The sequence below is a fragment of the Aotus nancymaae genome, unplaced genomic scaffold (assembly GCF_030222135.1).
Source record: "Aotus nancymaae isolate 86718 unplaced genomic scaffold, 86718_ANA_hifiasm-v0.15.2.pri h1tg000059l, whole genome shotgun sequence".
In the NCBI taxonomy this organism is placed as follows: domain Eukaryota; kingdom Metazoa; phylum Chordata; class Mammalia; order Primates; family Aotidae; genus Aotus; species Aotus nancymaae.
The window spans coordinates 56,872,321-56,886,601 of record NW_026988473.1 but is presented as its reverse complement, the minus strand read 5'-3'; the positions used below and the strand labels follow the sequence as shown (position 1 = coordinate 56,886,601).

The following is a 14,281-nucleotide window of genomic DNA, read 5'->3' as shown; positions in this document are numbered from 1 at the left end:
AAAAAATTGGCTAGGTGTGATGTCTTACACCTGTAATACCAGCACTTTGAGAGGCCAAGGCGGGCAAATCACGAGGTCAGGAGCTCAAGACCAGCCTGGCCAACATGGTGAAATCCCATCTCTACTAAAAATACAAAAAATTAGCTGGGCATAGTGGCGGGCACCTGTAATCCCAGCTACTCAGGAGGCTGAGGCAGGAGAATTGTTTGAGCCCAGGAGGCAGAGGCTGCAGTGAGCGGAGATCATGCCGTTGCACTCCAGGCCTGGCAACAGAGCAAGACTCTGTCTCAAAAAAACAAAAGAAAAAAAGAAAAAACATTAATCATGTGTGTATGGGTTTATTTCTTTGCATTTTGTTCTTCTCCATTGATCTATTTGTCCAGCTTGATGCCAGTACTACACTGTCTTAATTACTATAATTTTATAATAAGTCATGACATCAGGTGGTGTAAGTCCTCCAACTTTCTCCTTTATCAAAGTTAGGCTATTCTAAGTCCTTTGCATTTCCATATGAATTAAAAATTGGTTTTCTACCCCAAAAAGCCTATCAGGATTTTTATTAGGATTATGATGACTCTATAGATCAACTGGAAGACAATTGCCATCTTAACAGTATTCAGTTTTCCAATCCATGAGCATAATATACTTTCATCATTTATTTAGTACTTTAATTTCTCTCAGCAATGTTTTGTGGTTTTCAGTATGTAGATATTGCACATCCTTTGTCAGACTTACCCCTGTGTCATAACTTTTGATGCTATTATAAATGATTTTTAAAATTTCAATTTCCAATTGTTCATTGCTGATCTATAAAAAATACAGTTGATTGTTGTATATTGATCTTATACCCTGCAATCTTACTAAACTCACTTATTGGTTCTAGTAGCTTTTTTGTAGATTCCATAGGATTTTCTATATAATCACGTAACCAGCAAATACAGTTTTACTTATTCCCTTTCTATTTGGATTCCTTTTTCCTTCTTACTGTAAAATTGCTGAATAGAAGTGGGGTGAGAGTCAACTTGCCTTGTTCTTAAACTTTTAGCAAGAATGCATTCAGTCTTTCACCATTAAGTATGAAGTTAGCAGTAGGGTTTTTGTAGATGCTCTTTATCGTGTTAAAGAAGTTTCTTCTGTTTCTATTTTGTTTGCTAATAGAATGGATGTTGGATCTTGTCAAACGGTTCTTTTCCAGTCTGCTAATATGGTTTAATTGCACTGATGATTTTTCAAATATTAAACCAGTTTCACATTCCTGGTAAACCCCACTTGGCTCATGATATACTGTCTTTTCTGTATATTGATTGGAATTGATTTGTTAGGACTCTGATAAGCATGCTTGCATCTCCATTCATTTTCCTTGTAATATTCTTGTCTGGTTTTGTTATAACGCTTGTCTCCAAATACTTGAAAAGTATCCTCTCCTTTTCAAGTTTCTGGAAGTCTTGTATAGAATAGTATGGAATTTTTTCTTCCTGAAATGTTTGGTAGAATTCACCAGAGCTGTTTTCTGGTCCTGGAGTTTTCTTTTGGAAGTTTTTTAAAAAACAGACTCCATTTCTTTAGTAGATACAGAGTTATTAAAGTCTTGAGTGAACTTATATGATAATTTTAAGGAATTTGTCCATTCCATCTAAGTTGTCAGATTTGTTGGCACAAAGTTGTTTGTAATATTCCTTTATCCTTTGATTATCTGGAAAATTAGTAGTGATAACACCTCTGTCATTCCTGATACTGGTTGTGTCTCCTCTCTTCCAGTCATTCTGCTAGAGGTTTATTAATTAGATGGATCTCTATGAAGAATCAGCTTTTGATTTTATTGATTTTTCCCTCTTGTTTTTCCCTTTTCTATTTTCTTGATTTCTGTTCAGAATTTTATTATTTCCTTTCTTCTGTTCAATTTGGATTTAATTTTCTCCTTTCTAATTTGTAAGGTAGAAACTGAGGTCATTGACTTGAGACTTTTCTTCTTTTTGAATATTGTCATTAAATGCTAAACATTTTGTAAGTATTGCTTTAGGTCCATTGCACAAATTCCGATATATTGTGCTCTCATTTTTTATCCATTTCAAAATATTTTCTGAAAATTTTTTTTTTTTTAGACAGAGTCTTGCTCTGTCACCCAAGCTAGAGTTCAGTGACGTGATCTCTGCTGATGGCAGCCTCCTCCTTCCAGATGATTCTCATGCCTCAGCCTCCCAGCACCACCATGCCCAGCTAATTTTTGTATTTTTAGTAGAGGTGGGGGTCTCACTATGTTGCCGAGGCTGGTCTCAAAACTCCCGAGCTCAAGTGATTCACCCACCTCAGCCTCCCAAAGTGCTAGGATTATAGGAGATTTTTCCAGATAACTTTTTGTTATTTATTTCTAGTTTATTTCCATTGTAGTCAAATAACATACTTGAATCCTTTTAAATTTTTTGTTACACAGTATAATGTATATCTTGGTAAATGTTATATGTATTCTTTAAAAAAAAAAAAAGAATGTATATTTGGCTGTTGTTAGGGGTTACATTCTGTAAATATCAATTAAGTCAAGTTGGTTGATAGTATTGTTCTAGTCTTCTGTATCAGGGGTCTCCAACCCCCAGGCCACAGACCTTTACCACATAGCAAGAGGTGAGTGGTCAGAGAGGGAGCATTACTGCTTCAGCTCTGCCTCCTGTCAGATCAGCAGCAGTATTAGATTCTCATAGGAGCATAAACCCTATTGTGAACTGCACATGTGAGGGATCTAGGTTGCACCTTCCTTATAAGAATCTAATACCTGATGATCTGAGATAGAACAGTTTCATCCTGAAACCTTCCCTCATGGTGCCCTGAGGATCCAGTCCTTGGAAAAATTGTCTTCCATGAAACTGGTTCCTGGTGCCAAAAATATTGGGGACTGCTGTTCTGTATCCTTACTAATCTTAGTACTCTACCAGATGCCCTGTACCTTATGAGGTTTTTACTCTTTTAGGAGGGAGCAGGAGTTACTCTCAGACCTATGAGAGCTCTGAGGACTATTTTTTTTTTTTAATGTTTGGCACTTTTTATTAAATTAAATAAGCTCCAAAATTACATACAAATCAGAGGAGTAAGAAACAATAAATAGTTACTCAGCAAACACCTCTCCGCAGCAGCTGGCAGCTCCGAGGCCAGGGCTGGCGTCCTGCTGTGGCAGAGGGCCTGTGGATTGCCATGCTTGCTCTCAGGGGCATGTGGCTCAACAGGGACACAGGTCTACTCCTCCCACATCACGTTTCTGGAACAACTGGACTCTCATTCATTACCATCCATTACCATTTGTTTGCATATATGAAACACACCGCAATGTATATACTAATAAGCCAAGAGCTTTATTGATGCTGCAGGCACTTTACAATGAGCCCAAGAGTGTCCTCCTTCTCTGGAAGACAGGATGTCTGTACAAACTCTTGGTTTTTCCCATTTCAAAAACACAAGCTCTCCCATTTACCACAGCCCTTGGATCTGGACCTGCCCAAACCATCCCTCCCCCAGTGCACACAGGTGCACCTGACCAGTGCCAGCCACCACTCGTAGACAAAATGTCAGTTCTGCAGTACTCGGAGACAAAGGCATAGACTATCAGATCCTGCACAGGAATTAGGAAACAAACGATTTTCCCCTCCACCTTGAAAATAAAATACATTTCAGCAGATACATGTCCTGAAATAGTTTAGTTGGGAGTTCCTAGAAAGATGGTCCATTGTCAATCCCTTCTTCACCAGCCTGAGCATCCAGAATTCTTCTTAAGGTAACGAGTCTTTTAATTTTTTCAAACAGTCTTTCTTGCTGTAAGAACTCTTATAATGGAGCCTAGTCCTCCTACTGCTAAGGCCTTTTCATGCCACTGGAGCACACTGCACTGCTATTTTCTGTAGGCTTCTCAAAGCCTTTATAAATGTACTTCATTAACAAGTCAATGCCGTTTCTGTCCAGTAATTGCACAGCCTGCTCAATCTCGCTGCTCTTGAAGTTTGTGAGCACTTTCAGCACCACACCCTGGGCTCTTTCCTTCATGGCTTGATTCTTGGTGTTGACGGGAGAGTTCCGCAAGGCTGCGTGGAATGCCCGAAGCATGTCCCCTTGCCGCAGAGGCCCGTCCACCTCGCTCGGGTCGGGGTCTGGCTCCACCGCCGCCGCCGCCGCCTCCTGCTCGTCCACAAATTTGTTCTCGTCAAATTCGTCGATGTCCACCCGGCGGAAGCGCGAGGACAGTGTGTTCCAGGCCGTGGCGGGAGCTCGGCGCCCGCTCAGCTGGCTCCCCTCGCAGCCCGGTCTCGGCTCCGCTCCGCTCGCGCCAGCTCCGGCTCGGGGGCGGGAAGCGGCCGCCCAGCTCCTCCAGCACCTCCTTCACCGCCTCCGCGCGCAGCCGCCGCCGCCCGCCCACCGGATTATTTTTTTAAATCCTTTTTAGTGCTTCTAGCCCTGGCCTTGGGTAGTTTGTTCACATACGTGTACTGACCAATACTGAGCCAAAGTCTTGAGGAGGTCCCTCTGCAGATTTCCTAAGTATTGTGCATATCCCCCCTTATCTGTGGGGGATACATTTTTTTTAAAACGGGGTCTCACTCCATCACCCAGGCTGGAGTGCAATGGCGTAATCTCGGCTCACTGCAACCTCTGCCTCCTGGGTGCAAGAAATTCTCCTGCTTCACCCTCCCGAGTAGCTGATACTACAGGTGCCCATCACCACGCCCGGCTAATTTATTTATTTTTAGTAAAGATGGGTTTTCACCAGGTTGGCCAGGCTGGTTTCAAACTCCTGACCTTAGGTGATCCATCCACTTCGGCCCCCAAAAGTGTTGGGATTACAGGTGTGAGCCACCACTCCTGACAGGGGATACATTTCAAGACCTCCAGTGCATGCCTGAAATCACAGATAGTACCAAACCCTATATATACTGTTTTTCCCTATACATGTGTATCTATCATAAAGTTAATTTATAAATGAGGCACAGAATGAGATTACCAACACTAGTAATAAAATAGAATACCTAACAATATGCCAGCAGCACTACTCTGGCGCTTTGGGGCCAGTATTAAGTAAAATAAGGGCTACTTGAACACAAACACTGTGATATGGTGACTGTCAATCAAAATAACTGAGATGGCCACTAAATGACTAATGGGCAAGTAGCTTATACAACTTGCATATACTTGATTCACATCTGGGGAGACAGAGTGAAACACTGTAAGATTTCATCAGGTTACTCAGAATGGCACACAATTTAAAACTTATGAATAGTTTATTTCTGGAATTTTCTTTTTTTTTTTTTTTTTTGAGTTGGAGTTTCGCTCTTGTTACCCAGGCTGGAGTGCAATGGCAAAATCTCGGCTCACCGCAACCTCCGCCTCCTGAGTTCAAGCAATTCTCCTACCTCAGCCTCCCGAGTAGCTGGGACTACAGGCGTGAGCCACCATGCCCAGCTAATTTTTGTATTTTTAGTAGAGACGGGGTTTCACCATGTTGACCAGGATGGTCTCGATCTCTTGACCTCATGATCCACCCACCTCGGCCTCCCAAAGTGCTGGGATTATAGGCGTGAGCCACCGCGCCCGGCCCCTGGAATTTTCTATTTAATTTTTTCAGACTATGGTTTACTGAGTAACTGGCACCATGGAAAGCCAAACCATGGATAAGGGGAGACTGCTGTATTCCACAACCTGAGCTGTCTCCACTTTGGCTTTATTGAATTCCCAGTTTCATCTCCTGTTCAGGGAGATCACCATCGTCTGCCTGAATTTCTTCTCCTTATGTCTTAGCCTAGAGTACGTTTTGGGAATTGTTTGTTTCCCATCCCCAAGGGATGCCTGTCCTTCATGAGTGATGCCCAGTGTCTTGAAAACTGTTCTTTCATATATTTTAAACAGTTTTTTTTGTTGTTTCTGACAGGAGGTTAAATCTGATCCCTGATACTCTGTCTTGCCTGGAAACACAAATCCATTTTCCTGATATTTTTAACATCATCTTTTTCTTAACTTTTATTTTAAGATCAGCAGTATAATCACAGGTTTGTTACATAGGTAAACTTGTGTCATGGGGGGTTGTACAGATTATTTCATCACCCAGGTATTAAGCCTCGTACCCATTAGTTATTTTTCCTAATCCTCTCCCTCCTTCCACCCTCCACCCTCCAAAAGGCCCCACCCAGTGTGTGTTGATCCCCTCTATGTGTCCATGTGCTCTCATCATTTAGCTTCTACTTACAAGTGAGAACATCAGGTGCTTGGTCTTCTGTTCCTGTGTTAGTTTGCTAAGAATAATGGCCTCTGGCTCCATTCATGTCTCTGCAAAGGACATTATCTCATTCTTTTTTATGGCTACATAGTATTTCATGATCAATATCTACCACATTTTCTTTATCTAGTCTAACATTGATGGGCATTTAGGTGGATAGTGCTTCAGTGAATGTGCATGTGCATGTGTCTTTATAATAGAATGATTTATATTCCTTTGGTTAACATCATCTTTGATAACCTACTTGTGTTGTATTTGGAGTAATGTCCGCTGTGATTATTTCCCTGTCCAATGGAGTTGAGAGGTTCTAATAGTAAATATTGAGGAGCCGCCTTCGTCTTTATTACATATTACCAGATTCTTTATCTGGATTCTCCCTTCCTCATAAAAATACAAGCTAATGCTTTATTAAGTACCTCCTATGCACCAAACATGTGTTAGGGGTTTTAAATATTTTTACTTCATTTAATCTTTATGCTAACTCTGTGAAGAAGTAATTGTCTTCATTAGAGAGACGAGGTCATTGAAACTGAGGAGTTAAATAATTTGCCCAAGGTCACACAACAAGTAAGTGGCATAGTCAACATTCAAACCCAGGTTAGGCAGACCCCAAGACCCTGCTTTTTACTTCATGATTGTGTCATGATGATGAGCCCCTCAGAGGTTATTTTGCTGAGTACAAGAAGATGGCTGCCAAAGCCAACTCAAAAAGATTATCTTACCTGCCTTTGCAATAAGAGTAATAAGCATTTTACAACATCTAAGACAGGAAAAATGTTAGTATAGCTGGAAAGAATAGTTTCGATTGAAGTTCTGTCAAGTGACAGGAAGAAAAGGAGATGAGAGAACAGTCCTTAAGCAACAGAGGAAGCACGTGATTTTAGAAATGCTGGGTCAAGAAAACAATGTAACAATTTGGTTAAGAGAGTGGAAGAGGAAAAAGGAAGAAATTATTCTGAGATGACATGCTTTGGAAAGCAGCTAGAGCAATGAAGAAGCATATGACAGTGACCCCTATTGCTGGCACTGCAGCCTTTTTATTGCCTTCCGTGGGAATCCAAAAATCAACTCCAAATAAAGGAGGAAAAAAAGGAATGTTTAGTGTCAACCAGGTTGCCAAGATAAAATGTTTTGGATTGATTCCTAGCGCCAAAGCACAGTACATGTATATTTTTGGAAACTTGTTCTACCCACATTTTTATAAAGATATGGGTGTTTTGTTTTGTTTTGATTTTTGTAATACCCACTATTTTTTAAAATGCCTGTAACCTTTCCTAGAATACGAAGGCAATGTCTTCTAAGTATATATAACTATGTTTAAAGCTAATTTTATGGCAATTTCTAGCATAATTCTTTTTTGTGGCACAATGCCCTGTTGGAAAACATTAGAATCGTTAAGTCTGTGATTCTGACTATTTTGCTCATAACTGTTGAATGACAAAAGACTCAATATGATGTGAGACTGTTTTGCTACTGACCTGACAGTAGATGAATAATTTCTAAGACATAGCACAGGATTTCCTCACTCAGCTATGGAGAATTTTCAGTAAAGTTATCAATGAGAATATTTCAGCATATTTGAAATGGTGGCAACAAATGTGTCAGGAAAAATGTATAATTTATTTTTCTGGAACTCTCCACAGTTCTGTAGAATTTCTCCCTTTTACTTTTAGTTGACACATAAGCATGGTACATGTTTATGAGAAATAGAGGGACATTTTGATACATGTATACAGTGCTATAGAATTTTATTAGGGAAACAGTGGTTAAGAGGAGAGTCCATCTTAAAACTTCAGTGATAATTACTCAAGGGAAAGCCCTTTAATTCATGAAAAAATAGAACTTAACAGCTAGGCAGCATGTACTTTTGGACTCATTGCATCCCAGGAAGTCTTCCCTGACTCCTCTCCAGGGGCCTCTTCCACATTCCCAGGGCCATGCACTCGGCCCCTCCTTGTAGTATCCTTTGCTCTAGATTGTGAACCACTGGAAGGAGACACTGTGTTCTTCCTTTTCTATCCATCAAAGAGGCTAGCATAGTTTTCATACAGTAGATATTTGGTACTTTAATTAATTAATTTAATGGCTCTCCTATGAAGGCCAGTCCTGCCTGTTCATTCTTTGTAACCTTAAATGCATAAACATTGGTGCCTTTGTATGTTTGAATATGGGAAAAAGCCAAATAAGTGCTTGTGAAAAAGCCAAATAAGCAAGAAACAAATTTTAGAAGCTGTTTTGTTTTTTCTTTATTAGGTTATTAATTTAAAAAGTAAAACATGCTCATTCTACTAGTTCCAAGAGTATAGATGTATATAAAAAGCAAGTCAGGGCGAACATGGCGCTGCGAGTGGTGCAGAGCGTGCGGGCCATGCTTTGCAACCTGCAAGTGGTCCCGTCACCCACCACGTCCTGCCCGCCAAGGCCCTTGCAGCTGGGGGCGGGCACCATCAGGCCACTGCACACAGGACCCGTTCTGCTCTCAGTGCGTAAATTCACAGAGCAACATGAATGAATAACAACAGAAAATGATACTGGAACAGTGGGAATCAGCAATTTTGCACAGGAAGTGTTGGGAAATGTTGTTTACTGTAGTCTGCCTCAAGTTGGGACAAAATTGAACAAACAAGATGATTTTGGTGCTTTGGAAAGTGTGAAAGCTGCCAGTGAACTCTATTCTCCTTTATCAGGAGAAGTAACTGAAATTATTAATGAACCTCTTGCAGAAAATTCAGGACTTATAAACAAATCTTGTTATGAAGATGGTTGGCTGATCAAGATGACACTGAGTAACTCTTCAGAAGTAGATGAATTTATGAGTGAAGAAGCATATGAGAAATATATAACATCTATTGAGGAGTAAAAATGGAACCCCTAAATAAACTAGTATGAAATAACACCAAAAATTAAATAAATAAATAAAAATAAAAAGCAAGTCAGTCATTTCCTCTGTTCTCCAGTCTTTATTCTTCTCATTCTGCCTTCCCCTGTCAGATATGTATGCTCATATAAATATTATTTATATTTGCTATATCACAGACAGTGCTCTAGGTAAATGCCTGCGGATCTAACTCATTTTTTACACTCAATACCATTTTAATTGATAGACGTCTTTTAGCTATGATGGGTAATATACCTTGAAACTGGGTTGAAAAATTACTTTCCTTGTGTTACATTTCAGAAGAGAGTGTGCCTTTCATGTTTGTTCATCTGTGTGTGGTAAAATATAAAATACGCCAATTTACCAATGGTAAATTTACCATTTACCATGTGTAAGTTTAGTAGCATTAAGTATATTCACATCGTTGTGGAACCATCCCCACCATCCATCTCCAGAACTCTTTTTTTTTTTTTTTTTAAGACAGAGTCTTATTCTGTCACCTAATCTGGAGTACAGTGGCACAATCTTGGCTCACTACAACCTCTGCCTCCTGGGTTAAAGTGATTCTCCTGCCTCAGCCTCCCAAGCAGCTGGGATTACAGGCACCTGCCACCATGCCCAGCTAATTTTTGTATTTTTAGTAGACACAGGGTTTCACCGTGTTGGCCAGGCTGGTCTCGAACTCCTGACCTCAGGTGATCCACCCACCTCAGCCTCCCAAAGTGCTGGATTACAGACATGAGCCACTGTACCTGGCTCATCTCCAGGACTCTTTTGATCTAGCAAAAGTAAAATTCTCTGCCCATTAAGCAATAACTCTGTATAACCCAGCCCCTGACGATCACCATTCTGCTTTCTGTCTCTATGAATTTGACTAGGTACCTCATATAAGTGGAATCAGAATATCTTATCCTTTTGTGACTGACTTATTCCACTTAGCATAATGGCCTCAAAGATCACCCATGTTCTATGTAGTGTGTGTCAGAATTTCCCTCCTTTTTAAGACTGAATAAACTGGGCATGGTGGCATGTGCCTGTAGTCACAGCTACTCGGGGGTGGGGTCGGGGAGGGCAGCTGAGATAGGAGGATCCCTTGCATCCAGGAGTTCAAGGCTGCAGTGAGCTATGATCGCACCATTGCACTCCAGCTTGGGCAACAGAGTGAGACCCTCTCTAACCCAACGGACAGACAGATAGATAGTAGATAGTAGTTAGATAGATAGATAGAGTGAGTGAGTGAGTGAGACTCTGGATGGATGGATGGATGGATGGATGGATAGATAGATAGGCAGGCAATAATATTCCATTGTATGTATGTACCACATTTTTATTTGGTTTGTGGTATATACATACATTTTATTTGTTTATTCATTCATCTATCAGTGGACACTTGAGTTGCTTCTACCTTTGTGAATAATGTGGCTATGAACATTGGTTCACAAAAAAAAAAAAAACAAATATCTGTTCAAGTCTGTGCTTTCAGTTCTTTTGGGTATATACCTAAAATGGCATTGCTGAATTATGTGGTAATTCTGTGTTTAATTTATTGAAGAAACACCTCACTGTTTTTCTGTAGCAGCTGTACCATTTTACATTTCTACTAGCAGTGTATAAAGGTTGCAATTTTTCCACATCCTTGTCAACACTTGTTTTTTTCTTTTTTTTTAAATATAATATTATCCTAATGGGTATGAAATGATATCTCATTGTGCTTTTGAATTGCATTTCCCTAATGATTAGTGATGTTGATCATATTTTCATGTGCTTATTGGCTGTTTATATATCTTCTTTGGAAAGATATCTTTTCAGATATTTTGTCCATTTTTAGTTGGGTTACTTGTTTGTTGTTGTTCAGTTTTAGGCATTCTTTATATGTTCTGGATATTAGTCCCTTTTAAGTTCCATGATTTGCAAATACCTTATCCCATTCTATGGGTTGCCTTTTCACTCTATTGTACTTTGATGCCTACATATTTTTTATTTTGATAAGGTTCAATCTGTTGGGTTTTTTTTCTTTCATTGCCTATGCATTTGGTATCATATTTTAAAAATCATTGCCAAATCCAGTGTCATAAAGTTTTTTCCATATGTTTTCTTTTAAAGTTTTATAGTTTTAGTTCTTCTGTTTAGGTCTTTGATCCATTTAATTTTTTCTGTGTATGGTATAAGGTAAGATTTCAGCTTCATTCTTTTACATGTGGGTATCCAATTTTTCCAGCAACATTTGTTGAAAAACTGTCCTTTCTTCCACTGAATGGTCTTGCCATCCTTGTTGAAAATCATTTAGTCATGTATGTGAAGGTTTATTTCTGGGCTTTCTAGTCTCGAACTCATTTTTTAAAAAAACGTTTAAGTGCAAGGGTACATGTGCAGGTTTGTTATATAGATAAACTTGTGTCACGGGGGTGGGTTTATTGTACAAATTGTTTAATTACCCAGGTACTAAGCCTTGTACCCAATAGTTATTTTTTCTAATCCTCTCCCTCCTCCCACCATCTGCCTTCAAGTAGGCCCCAGTGTCTGTTGTTGCTTCTTTGTGTCCATGAGTGCTCATCATTTAGCTCCCACTTATTAGTGACAACATTTGGTATTTGGTTTTCTGTTCCTGCATTATTTACTAAGGATAATGGCCTCCAGCTCTATCCATGTTCCTGCAGAAGACATCATTCTTTTTGTGGCTGCATAGTATTTCATGGTGTATATGTGCCACATTTTCTTTATTCAACTTGTCATTAATGGGTATTTAGGTTGATTCCATGTCTTTGCTATTGCTATTGTAAATAGTGTTGTAATGAACATACACATGTGTCTTTTTTTTTTTTTTTTGGAGACAGTCTCACTCTGTTACCCAGGCTGGAGTACACTGGCACAATCTTGACTCACTGCAGCTTCCACCTCCCATGTTCAAGCAATTCTCGTGCTTCAGCCTCCTAAATAGCTGGGATTACAGTCACACACTACCACCCCTGGCTAATTTTTGTATTTTTAGTAGAGACATGGTTTCATCATGTTGCCAGGCTGGTCTCGAACTACCGACCTGAAGTGATCCACCCACCTCAGCCTTCTAAAGTGCTGGGATTACAGGCGTGAGCCACCACTCCCAGTCCATGTGTCTTTATGGTAGAATGATTTTTGACTTTGTAAATAATAGTCATTCTCAGCCAGGCATGATGGCTCACTCCTGTAATCACAGCACTTCAGGAGACCAAGGTGGGAGGATCACCTGAATCCAGGAATTAAAGACTAGCCTAAACAACATGGTGAAACCCCATCTCTACCAAAAAAAAAAAAAAAAAAAAAAAAAAAAAAAAAAAAAAATTAGCCAGGCGTGGTAGTGCATATAGTCCCATCTATTCAGGAGGCTGAGGCAGGAAGATTACTTGAGCCCAGGAGGTCGACACTGCAATGAACCGTGATTATGTCAGTACACTCCAGCCTGGGTAACAGAGCAAGACCCTATCTCAAAAAAAAAAAAAAAGCCACTCTGACTGGTGTGAGATGGTATCTCCTTGTGGTTTTGATTTGCATTTCTCTAGTGATATTGAGCGTTTTTTCACATACTTGGCAAACTTTATTTTATATGAGTGTTACTAATCTATAATATGGATACATCAGAGTGCATTCAAACATTCTCCTGTTGATGGACATATAGATTGTGTCCAGGCTTTTGTTACTACAGGCAGTGTTGCAGTAAACATCTTAAAATATGTAGTCTTATACCTTGGTGCTTTTATTTTCCCATGATGTATTCATAAAAGTAGAATTGCTAGATCAAGTGGTATGTTTAGTTTTTAATTTCAGTAGACAGGTTATTTTTTCAAAAAGATGTATGAATTCACATTGCTATCAGCCATAAATAATCCTGTTCTCCACCTCCTTGGTAGCACTTAGCAACTTTTTTTTTTTTTTTTTTTTGAGACAGAGTCACACTCTGTCACCCCAGCTGGAGTGCAGTAGCGCAATCTTAGCTCACTGTAGCCTCCACCTCCTGGATTTAAGCAATTCTCCTGCCTCAGCCTTTCAAGTAAAAGTAGCTGGGACTCCAGGCATGTACCACCATGCCTGGCTACATGTTTTTCTCTCTATTTTAAGTAGAGATGGGGTTTCGCCATGTTGGCCAGGCCAGGCCTGAAACTTTTTGTTTTGTTTTGTTTTTAAATATGGGTTCCCACACCGGGAGTCGAACCCGGGCCACCTGGGTGAAAACCAGGAATCCTAACCGCTAGACCATGTGGGATAGGCCTGAAATTTTTTAATGTTTACTAACATGATCAGTTAAAATTTAGAGGCCTTTGTCAGTCAGTACTTAACAGTGAAAAGTGAAAGGATACTGATAAATATTTCTTACGTATTTGACAGAAACTTCCCTCTTGATTTAAAAAAAAAAAAAAATCTCTGTCGCTGGGCGCAGTGGCTCATGCGTGTAATCCCAGCACTTTGGGAGGCCGAAGTGGGTGGATCACAAGGTCAGGAGATCAAGACCATCCTGGCCAACATGGTGAAAACCCATCTCTATTTAAAATATAAAAATTAGCTGGGCTTGGTGGCGTGTGCCTGTAATCCCAGCTACTCAGGAGGCTAAGGCAGGAGAATCACTTGAACACAGGAGGTGGAGGTTTCAGTGAGCCAAGATCGGGCCACTGCACTCCAGCCTGGCAACAGAGCTAGACTTGGTCTTAAAAAAAAAAAAGAAAAAAAATCTATCCTAGGCCTGATGCAGTGGCTGACACCTGTAATCCCAGCATGTTGGGAGGCCAAAGCGGGTGGATCACTCGAGGCCAGGAGTTCAAGACCAGCCAGACCAACATGGTGAAACTCCATCTCTACTAAAAATACAAAAAAATTAGCTAGGTGTGGTAATGGGCACCTGTAATCCCAGCTACTCAGGAGGCTGAGGTGCTAGAATCACTTGAACCTGGGAGGCAGAGGTTGCTCCAGCCTGGATGACAGAGCGAGACTTTGTCTCAAAAAAAAAACAAAAAACAAAAAACTCTGTTCTCTCATAACATGAAAAATGTAAGGGCAAAAGATAGTCATTTTTATGTAGAGTTAAAAGGCAAATTAACATTTTGAAACAATCAGATTTTAAGTGTTTTTCCTGCTTTCAGCCATTTTCTTGAAGTAAGGAAACTAGCCATTGGTTTCTAATTTTTCTT

General features: G+C 40.0%; 1 protein-coding gene, 1 non-coding gene and 2 pseudogenes across 8 annotated transcripts in view; 2 read left to right on the top strand and 2 right to left on the bottom strand.

Annotated features, from left to right (window-relative positions):
* Positions 1-14,281, top strand: part of FCHSD2 (FCH and double SH3 domains 2) — a 298,118-nt gene that overhangs the window by 270,889 nt on the left and 12,948 nt on the right. The gene's annotated exons all lie outside the window — the stretch shown is intronic.
* On the bottom strand, positions 3,323-6,997 carry LOC110569201 (actin-related protein 2/3 complex subunit 5-like protein; annotated as a pseudogene).
* On the top strand, positions 5,876-14,276 carry LOC135270115 (glycine cleavage system H protein, mitochondrial-like; annotated as a pseudogene).
* TRNAE-UUC (transfer RNA glutamic acid (anticodon UUC)) lies at positions 13,291-13,362 on the bottom strand. Its single transcript has one exon. It is a non-coding gene; the product is annotated as a tRNA-Glu (tRNA).